General features: G+C 42.3%; 1 protein-coding gene, 1 long non-coding RNA gene and 1 pseudogene across 23 annotated transcripts in view; 1 reads left to right on the top strand and 2 right to left on the bottom strand.

The window, feature by feature from the left end:
* Nucleotides 1-11986, bottom strand: part of LOC144299657 (uncharacterized) — a 36531-nt gene extending 24545 nt beyond the window's left edge. The window contains exons 1-2 of one of the 2 annotated variants that reach the window (XR_013366304.1): nt 11503-11986; nt 1541-1646 (exon numbers count right to left, since the gene is read on the bottom strand). This is a non-coding gene — a long non-coding RNA (uncharacterized LOC144299657). The remainder of the gene's footprint in view (nt 1-1540; nt 1647-11502) is intronic. The other variant, XR_013366305.1, reaches the window with a different exon arrangement.
* LOC144299652 (proteasome maturation protein-like) lies at nt 8283-11228 on the bottom strand (annotated as a pseudogene). The gene is made up of 2 exons (XR_013366300.1): nt 9868-11228; nt 8283-8962 (listed from the first exon to the last, which is right to left on the bottom strand). The product of XR_013366300.1 is annotated as a proteasome maturation protein-like (transcript).
* A 146-nt stretch (nt 11987-12132) lies between the features above and the next one.
* Nucleotides 12133-15955, top strand: part of ZNF10 (zinc finger protein 10) — a 31425-nt gene continuing 27602 nt past the window's right edge. For 10 of the 20 annotated variants that reach the window (XR_013366295.1, XR_013366293.1, XM_077875092.1 and 7 more), the window contains exons 1-2: nt 12136-12482; nt 13104-13188. The gene's annotated coding sequence lies outside the window, so the exon portion shown is untranslated. Of the gene's footprint in view, nt 12483-13103; nt 13189-15955 lie in introns of all 20 variants that reach the window. The other 10 variants (XM_077875094.1, XM_077875088.1, XM_077875091.1 and 7 more) reach the window with 5 other exon arrangements.

Raw genomic sequence — 15955 nt, 5'->3', positions numbered from 1 at the left:
GAATATGGCTATACTTGACTGCAAGGAGACTGAATGGAGTTTTGTAACTGGACATTATTGCTATTGTGATCTAAAATAGGATTCTCAGGCAGCCCAGGTGGCTTAGCAGTTTAGCGCCGCCTTCAGCCCAGGGTGTGATCCTGGAGACCCGGGATCGAGTCCTGCATCAGGCTTGCTGCATGGAGCCTGTTTCTCCTCTGCCTGTGTCTTTCCTCTCTCTCTGTCTCTCTCATGAATAAATACATAAAATCTTTTTAAAAAATAAAATAAAAAATAAAATAGGATTGTCAGTAGGGAAGGATGAGCTGGATGTGTGACCGCCTACTAACAGTATCTTCCACAAGAGGCTAGAAAGCAACTCCCAAAAAAATACTAGTAAAGTAACATATACTGTAGATATTCTAAACATAATGCAATTAACTTAGAAATCAATAATAGGAGGGGTGTCTGGGTGGCTCAGGGTGTTGGACATCTGACTCTCGATTTTGGGTTAGGTTGTGATCTTGGGGTTGACCCCATATTGTGCTCCACACTCAGCAGGGAGTCTGCTTGGGATTCTCTCTCCCTCTTCCCAGTTTCTACCTCTTCCCCCTCCCCCTCTCTCAAATGAATAAATCTTTTTAATTTACTTTTATTTATTTTTAAAATATTTTATTTATTCATGAAAGACACACAGAGAGAGAAAGGCAGAGACACAGGCAGAGGGAGAAGCAGGCTCCACGCAGGAAGCCTAATGTGGGACTCAACCCTGGGACCTCAGGACTACACCCTGAGCCAAAGGCAAACGCTCACCCGCTGAGCTATCCAGGTGTCCTTAATAAATCTTTTGTTTTAAATAAATCTTTTTTTAAATAAAGAAATTTATAATAAGAAAATAGCTGCAAACTTTAACTCATTTTAAAAGTATATAATTCTATGCAGCTCCCAGAGCAGCGATTTGGGCAGCAACCAAAATAGTGCAGATGAGAACAAAAGGCAAAAGAAATGTAGTTTAAATTAAATCTTGCAGCTTGCAACCCACTGATACCTGAAATATGCAGAGCATGACATTCTGCAAGGAGTTCATGGCTGCCTTAATTCCTTCATGTTTATATTTCATTAAAGACTCAAAGTAACCTTATCTTGAAAACAGCCAAATCTTCAAGGTCCTATAAGACCCTGCATGCTTGCAGAAATTCCTTAGAAATCTACATTATGTCTACCACCTCTCCTTCCACAAAATTTAAAATATGTAATCAGTCACCCCTCTCACTTGTAGGTGCAGCTCTTTCTGCCCCCAGGTCCTGTCCCTGTACTATAATAAAATCACTTTTTGCATCAAAAAACCCCCCAAACATATAATTCTAAAGAGCTATAGACTCATTAAATCATAATAAATTTGATACAACATTTAGTATTAAAATAAACACAGACCAAAATGTATTACATAGCTAAAGAAGTGATTAGAGAACTATAGTCTTAAAATGGTTATTTTGGACAATAAAACCTGAAATAATGAGTTGGAGTCCAGCTTAAGACAATTAGTAAAGCAATTCCATACCTATTCATAGAGTTACTCTTCCAGTATGAATTCTCTTGTTTATAAGTGAAAGTCTCTGACTGAAGACTTTCCCACATTTTCTCCAGTGTGAGTTCTCACGTGTCTCCTAAGAGAAGAGGAAACATTGATGGTTTTCCTACATTCCTTACATTGATTGGGTTTCTCTCCATTATGTATTCTCACTTTCTAAGATATGAGAGAACACTAAAAACTTTCCCATAGCCATTGCATTTGTAGAGATTCTCTCGAGTGTGTATTTTCTTGTGAACTTTAAGGTGTGAGCTTGTAGTAAAGGCTTTTCCACAATCATCACAGTCATAGAGATGCTCTCCAGTATGTATTCTCTTGTGCAATATAAGGTAAGAACTTGTGCCAAAGGATTTTCCACAATGATTATACTCATAAGGTTTTTCTCCAGTGTGAGTTCTCACATGAATCCTTAGAGCTGTTTTTTGACAGAAAGCACTTCCACACTGATTACATTCATAGGGTTTCTCACCAGTGAGTTCTTACGTGTCTCCTTTGGGTTGAAGAATCGTTGAAGACTTTCCCATATTCTTTACATTCATATTGTTTTTTTGCCCATGTGACATTTCTTATGCAAAGTAAGATTACAAAGTCTTTTGAAGGCTTTCCCACATTGATTACATTCATGACATTTCTCTCCATTAGGAATTTGCTCCTGTTGCCTATGGAATGGATGACAAAAAGTCAGGCATTTATTACATTCATAGGGATCCTCCACCATATGAAAATTGTTATATATAGGAAGCATATCAGTATGTTTGATGTGTACACCATGTTTGAAGCATGCATGCTCATTTTGTGCTGTTTGAGTTTTTTCAAGATGCCACAGAGCTTTATCATATTTATGACTTTATTTTTATTTTATTTTATTTTTTAAGTTTTGTTTATTTATGATAGTCACAGAGAGAGAGAGAGAGAGGCAGAGACACAGGCAGAGGGAGAAGCAGGCTCCATGCACTGGGAGCCCGACGTGGGATTCGATCGTGGGTCTCCAGGATCGCGCCCTGGGCCAAAGGCAGGCGCCAAACCGCTGCGCCACCCAGGGATCCCTATTTATGACTTTAACAGAGAAACTTACACAGTTTCTCTAGTAATTGTTTACAACTGAATTATGTTCCAAACTCTCAATATTTAAGTAACTTTTATGGCAATGTTTACTGGTGGAAACTCTCTTTGAAAAAGCAAGTTTTGACCCAAGTTAAGAATTTTCCTGTAATTGAAATGCAAATCAAAACCACAATGAGATACCACCTCACACCTGTGAGAATGGGGAAAATTAACAAGGCAGGAAACCACAAATGTTGGAGAGGATGTGGAGAAAAAGGAACCCTCTTACACTGTTGGTGGGAATGTGAAATGGTGCAGCCACTCTGGAAAACTGTGTGGAGGTTCCTCAAAGAGTTAAAAATAGACCTGCCCTAAGACCCAGCAATTGCACTGTTGGGGATTTACCCCAAAGATTCAGATGCAATGAAATGCCGGGACACCTGCACCCCGATGTTTCTAGCAGCAATGTCCACAATAGCCAAAATGTGGAAGGAGCCTTGGTGTCCATCGAAAGATGAATGGATAAAGAAGATGTGGTTTATGTATACAATGGAATATTACTCAGCCATTACAAACGACAAATACCCACCATTTGCTTCAACGTGGATGGAACTGGAGGGTATTATGCTGAGTGAAATAAGTAATCGGAGAAGGACAAACATTATATGTTCTCATTCATTTGGGGAATATAAATAATAGTGAAAGGGAATATAAGGGAAGGGAGAAGAAATGTGTGGGAAATATCAGAAAGGGAGACAGAACATAAAGACTCCTAACCTTGGGAAACAAACTAGGGGTGGTGGAAGGGGAGGAGGTCGGGGGGTGGGGGTGAATGGGTGATGGGCACTGAGGGGGGCACTTGACAGGATGAGCACTGGGTGTTATTCTGTATGTTGGTAAATTGAACACCAATAGAAAATAAATTTATTATAAAAAAATTTAAAAAATGGTAAAGAACTCTAAAAATAAAAATAAAATGCTAAAGAACTCTTAAAAAAAAAAAGAATTTTCCTGTAATTGATGATGGTCATAGAATCTTTCCTGAGATGCTGTTTTCTTTTGGGCCATTTGCTTCAAGTTTCTCTCTAGGATCTTTTGCTCTTCCTGATCTTTACTTAATGTGGAGGACCAATCATGCATTATGAATCTTATCATTTTCACTCCATTGTATAATTTTTCCCTAAAATATTCTGCTTAGAAGTCGATTCTTTGGGATCCCTGGGTGGTTTAGTGGTTTAGCGCCTGCCTTTGGCTCAGGGCATGATCCTGGGGTCCTGGAATCAAGTCCTGCATCGGGTTCCCTCCATGGAGCCTACTTCTCCTTCTGCCTGTGTCTCTGCCTCTCTCTCTCTCTGTTTCTCATGAATAAGTAATAATAATAAAAAAGAAGTCTATTCTTTCGTTTTAAGTTGAATCTCCCAGTCTGGATAGGTGCCTTGGAGAACTCTCCTTTTCATAGTTCTTACCTCTTTTTGACCCAATAGGGAGATCACAATAGTCTTCCATAACTGGTGTTCCACGGAGGTGAGATTTATATAGTTTTCCAACACCACATCTCTGTAAATTCTTCTCTGACTAGAATCAAGCATCATCCACTCCTCCTGGGTGAACTCCACAGCCACATCTGTAAAGGTCACTGGTCCCTATAACCGGATTGCTGGAAATCCAGCCACCATCCTCTCTTCCTTAGTATTTATCATGTAGGAACAGGGAGGGTCTTGTGTTAGCAGAGCCCATATGAGACATAGGTCAATGGCTGCCATCTTGAAAGTCTGAAAGTAATATCTGCCTGCATAGTAGGGTAGAAAGTTCAGGATATTTCTTTTTCCTGTTTCTCTGATCCACTCAGGGCATGAATGTATTTCACTGGGTGTCCTCCCTGTAGCCAAAGAGGCATGTTCAGGTAAAAGATGAAAGGTGGAAACAGGGCCCTATTGTTGTCAAGGTAAAAAGAAAAATCATAGACCCTCCCCACTACTCCCAGCAAGGTTTGGCCAGCTTAAAATCTTTACTGGGATTTGTAGTCACATGCAATATAGTCATCCTTGGCCCTCTTCTAGAACTGTCATCTTGGTTATTTATAGTAGCTTCTCCTGCAGACTACTGTTCAGACTGTGTGAAAGGAGCATGCATTATTAAAAGAAAAAAGATTAAAGCTAAAGAATCAGTTCAAAGAGGCAGGTTGTTTAAACTTTGTGCATACTTTGCTACCTTTTTAGTTAACTTTTGGAATGGAAAAACAATTTTCCCATGAAACACAATTATTTTACATATGCTTACTTTCCTATATATAACTTGATGTTTCTCAGAATAACCTCATACATGATTAACAGCACTGTTGATTTAGCTGCTACTCAGGAATTTTATTGGAGGTGTTAAGGTGTTAAGGAGAGAATGTGACTTTGAAACAAATGTTCATTTGATTACCTCCAACTCAATCTCTCTTCCCAGAGCCCATATTTGGTATTGAGTGAGATCAACAAAGAAGCATGATCCATGACCCAAACTTTGAGAGTGAGGTCTTAATAAGATGGTACAATACTTTCCTAAGCTAGGTGATTTTTTATGCTGAATTTTTTTTACAGGTTTTTTTTTTTTTACAGGTGTTACTTTTTGAAGATTAGATCATAACCTTTGAATGTGAGCCCTCTATCTTAATACTAGAGTTCAGTTTTAATGGACAAAAATCACAGAATTGGCATTTAATTGAGACAAATATCTTTGATAGGTAGATTCTATGTCCTTGAACCAGAAGTGTATATAAGTCTGTAACTTCAGTGTAAACTATATAGAAATAGATTCTGTTGGATTTGTTCATTGCTGTACCTAGGACATTCCCCAGCACATGGCAGGACTCAACAAATATTTATCAAATAAGCTGTATGGGGTCAGCCCCGGTGGCTCAGTGGTTTAGCACCACCTTCAGTCCAGGGCATGATCCTGGAGATCCAGGATGGATCTGCATGGAGCCTGCTTCTCCCTCTCCCTGTGTCTCTGTCCCACCCCTCTGTGTGTGTCTCTTATGAATAAATAAATAAGTATTTAAAAATAAGCTGAATGAGTCTATGGCAATTAAGCTTTTGTGATGAGGGTCACTTCCTCCATATCACAAGGGAAAAAATTAGAATATTATGCTTCCTCTTCAAAAAGGAACTTAACTCTGCCTTCTGGTTAAGGCTTTTTAAGCTAACAATAATACTCTGGACTTGTTCCTTAATTCCTCAAGTTTTATTTCTTTTCTAGTTACAGAACTAATTAGAAAAATGAAACAATGTTAGGGACAAACAGGAAAAACTATCTGAATAAGTGGAGGGATTCATCATGATCATGGATGGAAAGATTCAATATCATAAAGATTTCAATTTTTCTCTAACTAGAATTGCATTGGATTTTCATTAATCTATATATTCAATAGGGATTTCTTGAAATGACAAATTGTTTAACGTTTTATAGGAAAATGAAGGTACATGAATAACAAGGCAATTATTAAAATAGTGCTTTGCCCTACTATATTTAAAAATGCATTATAAATATCTACTAACTTAAACAGATGATAATGGGGCAACAATAAAAAGTAAAATAAGTTCAGAAAAAGACTAATGTGTTGCTAGGCATTTAATATATGATAAAGGCAGACTATGAATCGCTGGGGGGAAAGAAGGTACTAGTTATTAAATGGTATCAATATAACTGACTTTGTGAAAAGCATAAATTCTACTTCACACATTCCCATTCGCAGATGGATCAAGGACATAAATATGTAATAGGAATTCTAGAAGAGGAGGACAGAGGAAATATAAAGGAAGCAAAATTAGTGAGAAGGTTTTTCTTAACTCAAGCTGAAAAAAAGATAAGTCCTTCACCTGCAAGTGTATGTACCACATGCTACATTGAGGAAATTTTAGAAATCCACTGGATACACTGAATGCAGGGTGTAGAGTGTCAGGGATGATGAGTACAATTTTAAAGTTACTGGAAAGAGGGGATCTCTGGGTGGCTCGGCGGTTTGGAGCCTGCCTTTGGCCCAGGGCATGATCCTGGAGTCCCGGGATCGAGTCCCGCATCGCCCTCCCTGCATGGAGCCTGCTTTTCCCTCTGCCTGTGTCTCTGCCTCTCTGTGTCTCCCATGAATAAAGTAAAATCTTAAAAAAAAAAAAGATACCTAAAACTGCATGAGACTTATTTGGGTCAAATAATTAAAAAAAAAAAAAAACCCACACTTACGAAGTAACAGAAAAATGTGAACACTGCCTATACATTTGATATTTGAGAGATACTGCTAATTTTTAAATGTGATAATATACTTATGATTTTTAAAAGAGTTCTTACTGCAGACAGATTCTGAGATATTTACAATATATCATGTAAAATATCTGCTTCAAAATAGTGATGGATACAAGGGTGTTCATTATACTTTTTTTTTATGATACTTTATTGTGCTTTGAAAATTTCATATAAATCTAAAAACCATCTGAGATATTTCATTCATAAAATATGAATAGGATGTATGACTTTTTTTTTTACATATACTAACCACAAAATAAGAGATCTTAGGAAATTTAAAAGTATAACAAAAAGTTAAAAAAAAATAAAAAGCCTTAAAGATAAAGCTGAGGAACTCTTCCAGAAAGCAGAACTCCCAAAAGAGATAAGCAATGAGACAAAAAATGTAAGAAAATTATATGATCAATTTCAAAGTTCAACACCAGATTATTCAGAGTTTCAGAGAGAAAAAACTGAAGAGTGAATCAAACATAGCAGAAATTCCTTAAAATAGTGAAATGCTTAAGGACTGACCCATCAAAACAGGCAGTTTCTTTTTTAAGGTTTTATTCATTTGAGAGAGACAGCACAAATGGGGGTGGGGGGAAAAGTAGTAGAGGGAGAGGGAGAAGCCGACTTCTCACTGAGCAGCGAGCCTGATATGGGGCTCAATATCAGGACCCTGAGATCATGACCTGAGCCAAAGTCAGATGCTTCACTGACTGAGTCACCCAGGTGTCCCCAAACGGGCAATTTCTCAAAAGATTGGAACTAAACATATCACCATGAAAGTTTTGAATATCAAAAATAAACTGATGAATCTAGAAGTTCCAAGAGATGATAAATAGGTTACATACTAAAGAACAGTAACAGGTGTAGAACAGGACTTCTCAAAGCTAACACTGCTTCATTTCTATCTATCTTTGCCCACTTTCAAAATTCTGAGAGAAGCAAGTTCTTACTTCCACTTCCTGAGTGGTGCTGTAAGAAGCAACAACCTCCTCTCTTCTGCTCTGCCATCTGCTCACCAGCCACAAAGCAGCAACCATATGCAAATGCATTTCCATCCAGGCTGGTGTCCAGATTGGCAATGCCTGTTGGGAGCTCTATTGCCTGGAACAGAGAATCCAGCCCAATGGTCAAATGCCAAGTGACAAGACTACTGGGGGAGATGACTCCTTCAACGCCTCCTTCAGTGAGATGGGTGCTGGCAAGCATGTGCCCAGGGCAATGTTTGTAGACCTACAGTCATTGATGAAGTTCACACTGGCACTGACTGCCAGCTCTTCCACCCTGAGCAGCTCATCACAGGCAAGGAAGATGCTACCAATAACTATGCCTGTAGCAAGGGGATCACTAACCTTGTCTTGGACTGAACTCAGAAACTGGCTGACCTTTGCACAGGTTTTTAGGGTTTCTGGTTTTCCTTTTTTTTTTTTCTCATGTGTCAGTACTTTTATCTATTTATTTTTGTGTGTCAGTACTTTTAATGTTGTATACATCAAATTATAGTAAAGAGATGACTATAAACAAAATGCAGCCCCTCTATTTTCATTAACAGCACAATAGATTACAGTAAACCGAGTTTATATTCGTGGTTTTCCCATTAGTTCACTTTGTGACGGGTCATTAAGAATATCTTCAAATCCAATAGTCTCATCATTACCCCTCAAAATATCCAGTGAAAGGTTTGAGCTTGGAAGAAATGGAAGACACCGAACCCGCTGCACTGCCTTGAATTCTATTTGTAATTTTAGTGGAACAAACAGACCCTGGATGTTTCTTAGTGTAGAAAATTTCATTTTATCTTGGTTGAGCTGGAAATTTTTTTCTGATAATTCAAGAAGATGACTGGGCAAAAGTTTATTTTTCACACAAGGGAGACCTTGTCAAAGATCATGCCGTTCAAAAGGTCAACCTGCTGAAAGTTCAGTAACTGGAATACTGTCCTTCAGCTGAGATCCAAGTCCTCTGGCATCTTCATCTTCACTTGCGGCTGTGAATAGCCACTCGGCCCTATTACCATCCGGTTTTCCAGTTTTAGAGGGGGAAGTGGTTCCAGGTTCACCTCTCTGCTGATGCAATCTGTCGATTAAGGCAATAAGTTCAAGGTACCCAGCTCCCAAGATTCCACAGCTGTAGCTGAGCTCTACAACTCCATCCTCACTACCCACATCACCCTGAGAACGGACTGTGCCTTCATGGCAGATGACGCCATCTATGACATTTGTCCCAGCAACCTCGATACCTAATGCCTGCCTGCCCCACCTATGCTAACCTCAATAGGTGGATGGGTCAAATACTGTCCTCCATCACTGCTTCTCTCAGCTTTGATGGAGCCCCGAATGTTCATCTGACAGAATACTAGACCAACCTGGTGCCCTACTCCTGCATACACTTTCTTCTGGGCACATATGGTCCTGTCATCTCTGCTGAGAAAGCCTACCATGAACAGCATTTTTTTTTTAAGATCTTATTTATTTATTCATGAGAGACAGAGAGAGAAAGAGAGAAAAGAGAGAGAGAGAGAGAGAGAGAGGCAGAGACACAGGCAGAGAGAGAAGCAGGCTCCATTCACAGAACCTGATGTGGGACTCATTCCCGGGGCTCCAGGATCATGCCCTGGGTCTAAGGCAGATGCTCAACCGCTGAGCCACTTAGGCGTTCCCATGAACAGCTTTTTATAGCAGAGATCATCAATGCATGCTTTGAGCCACTCAACTAGATTGTGAAACGGGATCCTCGCCATGGCAAATACAGTTTGCTGCTTGTACCAATGGCAACGTGGTTCCCAAAGATGTCAGTGCTGCTACTGCCACCGAGACCAAGCATACCATCCAATTTGTAGACTGGCACCCCACTGGCTTCACAGTTGGCATTAATTACCAGCCTCCCACTGTGGTACCTGGTGGAGACCTGGACAAAGTACAGCGAGCTCTGTGCATGCTGAGCAACACCATCACTCAGCCATTGCTGAGGCCTAGACTCACCTGGACCATAAGTCTGACCTAATGTATGCTAAGCATGCTTTATTCACTGGTATGTAAATGGGGGCATGGCAGAAGGAGAGTTTTCTGAAGCCTGTGAGGACATGGCTGCCCTTGAGAAGTATTATGGGTCGGTTGATGGAGATTCTGTTGAAGAAAGTAAAAAAGAAGCAGAGAAATACCATAGTTAAAAATGTCACAAAGGTGGAGTGCCTATGTGGCTCAGTCAGTTAAGTGTCTGACTCTTGATTTCAGCTCAGGTCATGATCTCAGGGTCGTGGGATGGAGTGAGTGCCAGGTCAGACTCTGTCCTCAGTGGGGAGTGTGCTTCTCTCCCTCCCCTACTCTCTCTCAAAAAGAGAGAAATATCAGGGGTGCCTGGGTGGTGCACTGGGTAAGCATCCTACTCTTGCTTTGGTCTCAGGTCATGATCTCAGGCTTGTGAGATCAATCTCTGCGTCAGTCTCCATGCTCAGTGTGCAGAGTCTGCTTAGATTCTCTCTCTCTGTCCTCCCTGACTCCCTGAAAAATAAATAGTTTAAAAAATAGATAAATGTATCTCTTAAAAATGTCATAAAGCGGCTGCTTTTTACAGGGAAGCTTATTCTGTTTTAAACATTGAACAGCTGTGCTCTTGGGTGCCTGGCCAGCTCAGTCAGTGAGGTGTGTGACTCTTGGTCTTGGGGTTGTAAGTCTGAGCCCCATGTTGGGAGTAGAGATTACTTTACAAATCTTTAAAAATAAAATTAAACTAAAAAAGAAAAGCAGTGCTCTGATCAGTTAATTTCATGTACAATTACTGACCTATGCTTTAAAACATGCTTGTAACAAACCCAAGCTGTCCATTTGTCTGATGGGTTTGGGTAAACTATTCCCTGTTTCAAATGAAAAAAAAATTCTGAGTGAAAGTAATTTCCTAACCAGGACTTCCATAGTAAGCCAAAAATCCATTCAAATATTAGGACAAGAAAACGTATTCTGTAGCATAAACAGCCTTCATAGCTCGTTACTTAGGAAAATAATAGGATTATAATTTACTACAAAGGAAAAAAAAAAAAAAGAAGAAGCAGCCTCTAGGAAACAAGAGATTCAACACAGTGATGAGGGAATAAATGAGGGCAGAGGGAAGTCTCACTGTGCCAGTGTGAGGAAGACCCAGAGGGGATCTGATCTGTCTGGATTGTAGGGGAATGGAAGGCTCTTATGGATACAGGTCAGGAAAGGAGAAAAGTATTAAGACCATAGGACAGTTTTGACTTGGAGGAAAACAGAATTGAGAAGCATTTCACATAGGCTTACGGAAAACAAAGAAAATGAATAAAAAAGGCAATTACTTAAAACAAGAGCTGAATTTATACCAGAAAGAAGCTTACTGGGATGCCTGGGTGGCTCAGTGGTTGAGTAATCTGCCTTTGGCTCAGGTTGTGATCCCAGGGTCCCGAGATCGAGTCCTGCATCGGGCTCCCTGCATGGAGCCTGCTTCTCCCTCTGCCTGTGTCTCTGCCTCTCTCTCTCTGTGTCTCTCATGAATAAATAAATAAAATCTTAAAAAAAATAAAATGAAAGAGAAAAAAATCATAACCAGGACACAATCAGATACAGTCACAAAATCAGCAGAAATTAATATCAAATACATACGTAGTGTTCAAACTTTTGTGTTATCACATTTTTTAAAGCAACTTCTTTGACCTAGGGTCGAAACAAGGTTCGTACGACGTCAAGTCCTAGAGAATGGAGCTCGGGTGCTGGGATGGCTCCTCGCGGTCCCGCAGGACGCCCCCCGGAACGCCTCCGCTTCTTCCCCGCACTTCCGTCCTGCCTGTCTGCAGAGCGGCGAGGGGATGGCGGGGCTGGGCACCAGGAGGAACGCTCCCCACTCCCCTCTGAGTCCTGTCTCTCCACGCCCTAGGAGGAAAGAGCAACCGCAATTCCCCTGCTCGGAGGCCCCAAAAAGCCCAGTCACAGAGACCACATTTCCCAGGACGCCCCGCGCCGCTCAGGGACGCTCCCCGGAGGGATTCTGGGCTGGCGCCGCCGCTGCGCTCTCTGCAGGAGGGGCGGCGGCTCGTGCGCGCGTGGACGGAGGCGGGGGCCGGAAAGGAGCGCCAGTATATAGGACAAACCAGAGCCTTAGCGCGTGCGCGCGTGCGCTCACGAGGGGCGGGGGCGGGGGCGGGGGCGGGGGCGGGGCGTGCGTGGGGGAAGCACTGGGGCCGCGGCGCGGGCGCACGTGAGGGGGCGGGGCGGGGCGTGTGTGGGACGGGCCGTCCCCGGCGTGTGCGTGCGTGCGGGGACTGGGGCGTGTGGGGGACGGCCCGGGGCTGCGGTGTTAGCCTGAGGGGACGCTGGGCGGGCGTGCGGCGGGAGAGGAGGTCCCGTGCGGAGAGCCGCCCGCTGCCCTTGCGAACCCTGGAGCATCCCGGGGGCCGCGGCGCCTGCTCGCGGAGGCCCGGCTTGTCATTGGTTTGCCGCCGCTGCTGCCATTGTGACGGATCGCGTCCCCCAGCGCGCCTGCGGGCTGCTCTCTGCAGGTACGCCGGGGCTGTGCGCTCGGTCGTCCTCCCCCGCGGCCTGGGGGGGCTGCTTAGCCTGGTCGCTCCGGGTGGACGGTGACTGCGGTAAGTGGTTGCTCCTGACCCGGCCTGCACGACGGTCCCCCAGGAGCCCCCCAGTGGTGCCGTTAGAGACGCGGGCTCCCGTGTGGCGAGAGCAGCGGCGGGACCCCAGGGCTTGGGCTCTGAGATCTGGGGTGCGGCTGCATCTCCACTAGGGCTGCGTGTTCTAGATATTGCACGTGGCTTTTCCAGCATTTGCTGGAAATGATCCTCTTTCTGTCGGAGCTGTCTTAGCAGAGAGAGCCTGACGTTCCCAGGGGCTCAGCGTGCTTCTGTGGCTTTCGAATCTGTTGGGTTCTGTTCGCGGATGTTGTGGGGTCCTGTGCTGCTTGCTTGAGGAAGGTCTCTTGTGAAGTTAGCGGTAGGAGGGGCTGGGAAGGTTTCTATTTTTTGGTCTAGTGAAGCTTTTTACTTACCGAAGTTATTTTGACAGTTATTTTCCTCAGAATTTCTCTCCTTCTCAGTATTTTCTGTGTTTAAGATCAAGCTGGTTGGTGTGCGGTCTTTGAAACATTCTGAAAAAACCCTCTATCTCTAGGTCTCACGTCCCTGATGTTTAGTACATGTTTTTTATCAAATAGATTAACTGGAGGTGTGTGTGTTTGGCCCGGTTTCTTTTTCCAGACAGCTCCAGTCCAGTTCGTTTTCATTTTCCACTGACACGAGTTGTTGCATGTTGCCTGACATCGAGTAGGATGTCAACACCAAGGTATGAGGCTCCCACCCAGAATCCATGGGGAGGCTGCGGCAGTTCCCTTCTGCCCCTCAGGGGCAGAGTTTACCTTCTTTAAAGAGAAGGGGAAGGGAAGACGAGGTGTCATCCAGAAGGCTGGCGATGTTCACCATCACACTCCTCCTCACCCCCACCCCGGCACCGCACTCGCTCTCCTCTCCTACTGACCCACCCTCTTCTGAGTCAACACATTGTCTCTGGATTGCACAGCCTTATGCACCCTGAGCTTCACACCGTCCTGACTATTCTACTATTCTTGAAAATTGTTCCCTTGTTCTGTCATTCCTTCTCTTAGCACGTGCCCCGTACAGTGTAGGGGTTTGAGATGTCTGCTTATCAGTATTTTATATGAACATTGTCTCCACATTCCGCCTAGAACAATACAGCATTTACATAGATACAAAGCATACCTTCTGGAAAAGAAATTACAAAATTATTCTACTTAATTAATTAACTATATCCCCATCATATGGAAGAGATCCAGTTAACATCAACGAGTTTTGGGACGCCTGGGTGGTTCAGCGATTGAGCGACTGCCTTCGGTTCAGGATGTGATCCTGGTTGGGGGATCGAGTCCCACATCGGGCTCTCTGCATGGAGCCTGCTTCTCCTTATGCCTGTATCTCTGCCTCTCTCTGTGTCTCTCATGAGTAAATAAATGAAATCTTTAAAAAAGCAAAAAACAAAAAACAAAAACATCGAGTTTTTAGTGAAGTGACTGAAAATGAAATACGTTAAGTGAAAAGGTTGCTTTACTGTTCTCAGTAACAAGCTAACACATTGCCATTGTAAAAGAAAGTCTACTCACAGCATAATAAAATATCTAATATTAATTTTAACTAGAAATATGACTGAAGCATGGGAGAAAACTTTAAAACCTTACTAGAAGATAGAACATAAGAATAAAGGTTGAATAAAAATGAGAACAGTTCTGTTTTTGATTAAATTCGGTTGTCAAGGAAATGTAGATTGATTTTTTTTTTCAAGAACCCGCATGCACTGTTTTTTATGTCTTCATCTTCTTAAAATGTTATGGAAGTGGCGTGTTGTTTTTCATAATTTGATAAGAAAATGTTTCTGTTGAAGAGAAATACTCCCAAGAAATGATTGGTTTCCTTGGTTTTTATCACATAATTCAAACAATAAAGGCTTAGTAACATAGTTTAAAAAACTCTTTAGGTTTTAAGAATTTTTATTTTAAGGCAAACAGAGTTGCATATAATAGTATCTGTGTTTTGCTTACAATACACTTTGACCTACAGGACTCCTGGCATGTTTCCTGTCAGATTCATGTCTCCTATCACATCAGCATGTCTAATGTCTTTGGGCTACAAAGGAGGGTCAGGACTGGCTGTACCTGTATCTCTGACAGTACCAATACCCAGAGCATCATTTTTGCCTTTTTCCACACAATACCTCTCTGTTATCTCATTCTTTTTCTCACATTTCATTATGAAAACTTAAGCATGGGCAGCCCCAGTGGCGCAGCTGTTTAGCGCTGCCTGCAGCCCACGGCGTGATCCTGGAGACCCGGGACGGAGTCCAGGTCGGGCTCCCTGCATGGAGCCTGCTTCTCCCTCTGCCTGTGTCTCTACCTCTCTCTCGCGCGCTCTGTATCTCTTATGAGTAAATAAATTAAAATCTTAAAAAAAAAACAAACTTAAGCATAAGCTTAATTAAGAGAAAATACTTGTAAAGCCCCCTCCTAGACTCTACCATTAACATTTTACTACATTTATTTTAACATATATCTGTTCATCCATCTTTTTTAAGATGTATTGAGTAAATTTGCACACATAGTGTACTTCCCATAAATACATGAAAATGCATGTGTGTTATTAACTAGAATTCAGCATTTGTTTAGCCTTTTTTATTTATTTATTTATTTATTTATTTATTTATTTATTTATTTATTTATTTTATTTATTTATTTATTCGTGATAGACATAGAGAGAGAAAAAGAGGCAGAGACACAGGAGGAGGGAGAAGCAGGCTCCATGCACCGGAAGCCCGACGTGGGATTCGATCCCGGGTCTCCAGGATCGCGCCCTGGGCCAAAGGCAGGCGCTAAACCGCTGCGCCACCCAGGGATCCCCTGTTTAGCCTTTTTTAGATGTAAATTTTACATAAAATGTATACAGAATGAAAGTATACACTTGCTGAGTTTGTGCAGAAGCATGGTGTTTGCCTTTTGTATCTTCAGTTCTTTGCCATAGCTCCTGGCCCCAGAGTTCTAACTGTGGCTGGTGGGTCCTTTTGCTCTCTATTCCTTGCCCTTTGCACATGCTAAATACTAAGGAACTTATTCAAAATCTAAAAAGATCCTTTTCTCTTTTATTAAGCATATACTCCAGGGGCACTTGGGTGGCTCAGTCAGTTAAACATCTGACTCTTTTTTTAAAAGATTTTATTTATTTTTTCATGAGAGACACACAAAGAGAGAAAGAGGGAGAGAGAGAGAGAGGCAGAGACCTAGGCAGAGGGAGAAGCAGGCTTCATGCAGGGAGCCCGATGTGGGACTCGATCCTGGGACTCCAGGATCATGCCCCAGGCTGAAGGCAGTGCTAAACCGCTGAGCCACCCGGGCTGCCCAACATCTGACTCTTGATTTTGTCTCTGGTCATGATCTCAGGGTCATGGGATTGAGCACCATGTCAAGCTCCACACTCAGGAGTCTGCTTGAGACTCTATCCCTCTGCCCCCTCTCTGCTCCCTTGTTCTCTCTAAAATAATAATAATAAAT

Source organism: Canis aureus, chromosome 27, assembly GCF_053574225.1.
Source record: "Canis aureus isolate CA01 chromosome 27, VMU_Caureus_v.1.0, whole genome shotgun sequence".
Classification (NCBI taxonomy): domain Eukaryota; kingdom Metazoa; phylum Chordata; class Mammalia; order Carnivora; family Canidae; genus Canis; species Canis aureus.
This window is presented reverse-complemented; position numbering and strand designations above follow the sequence as displayed.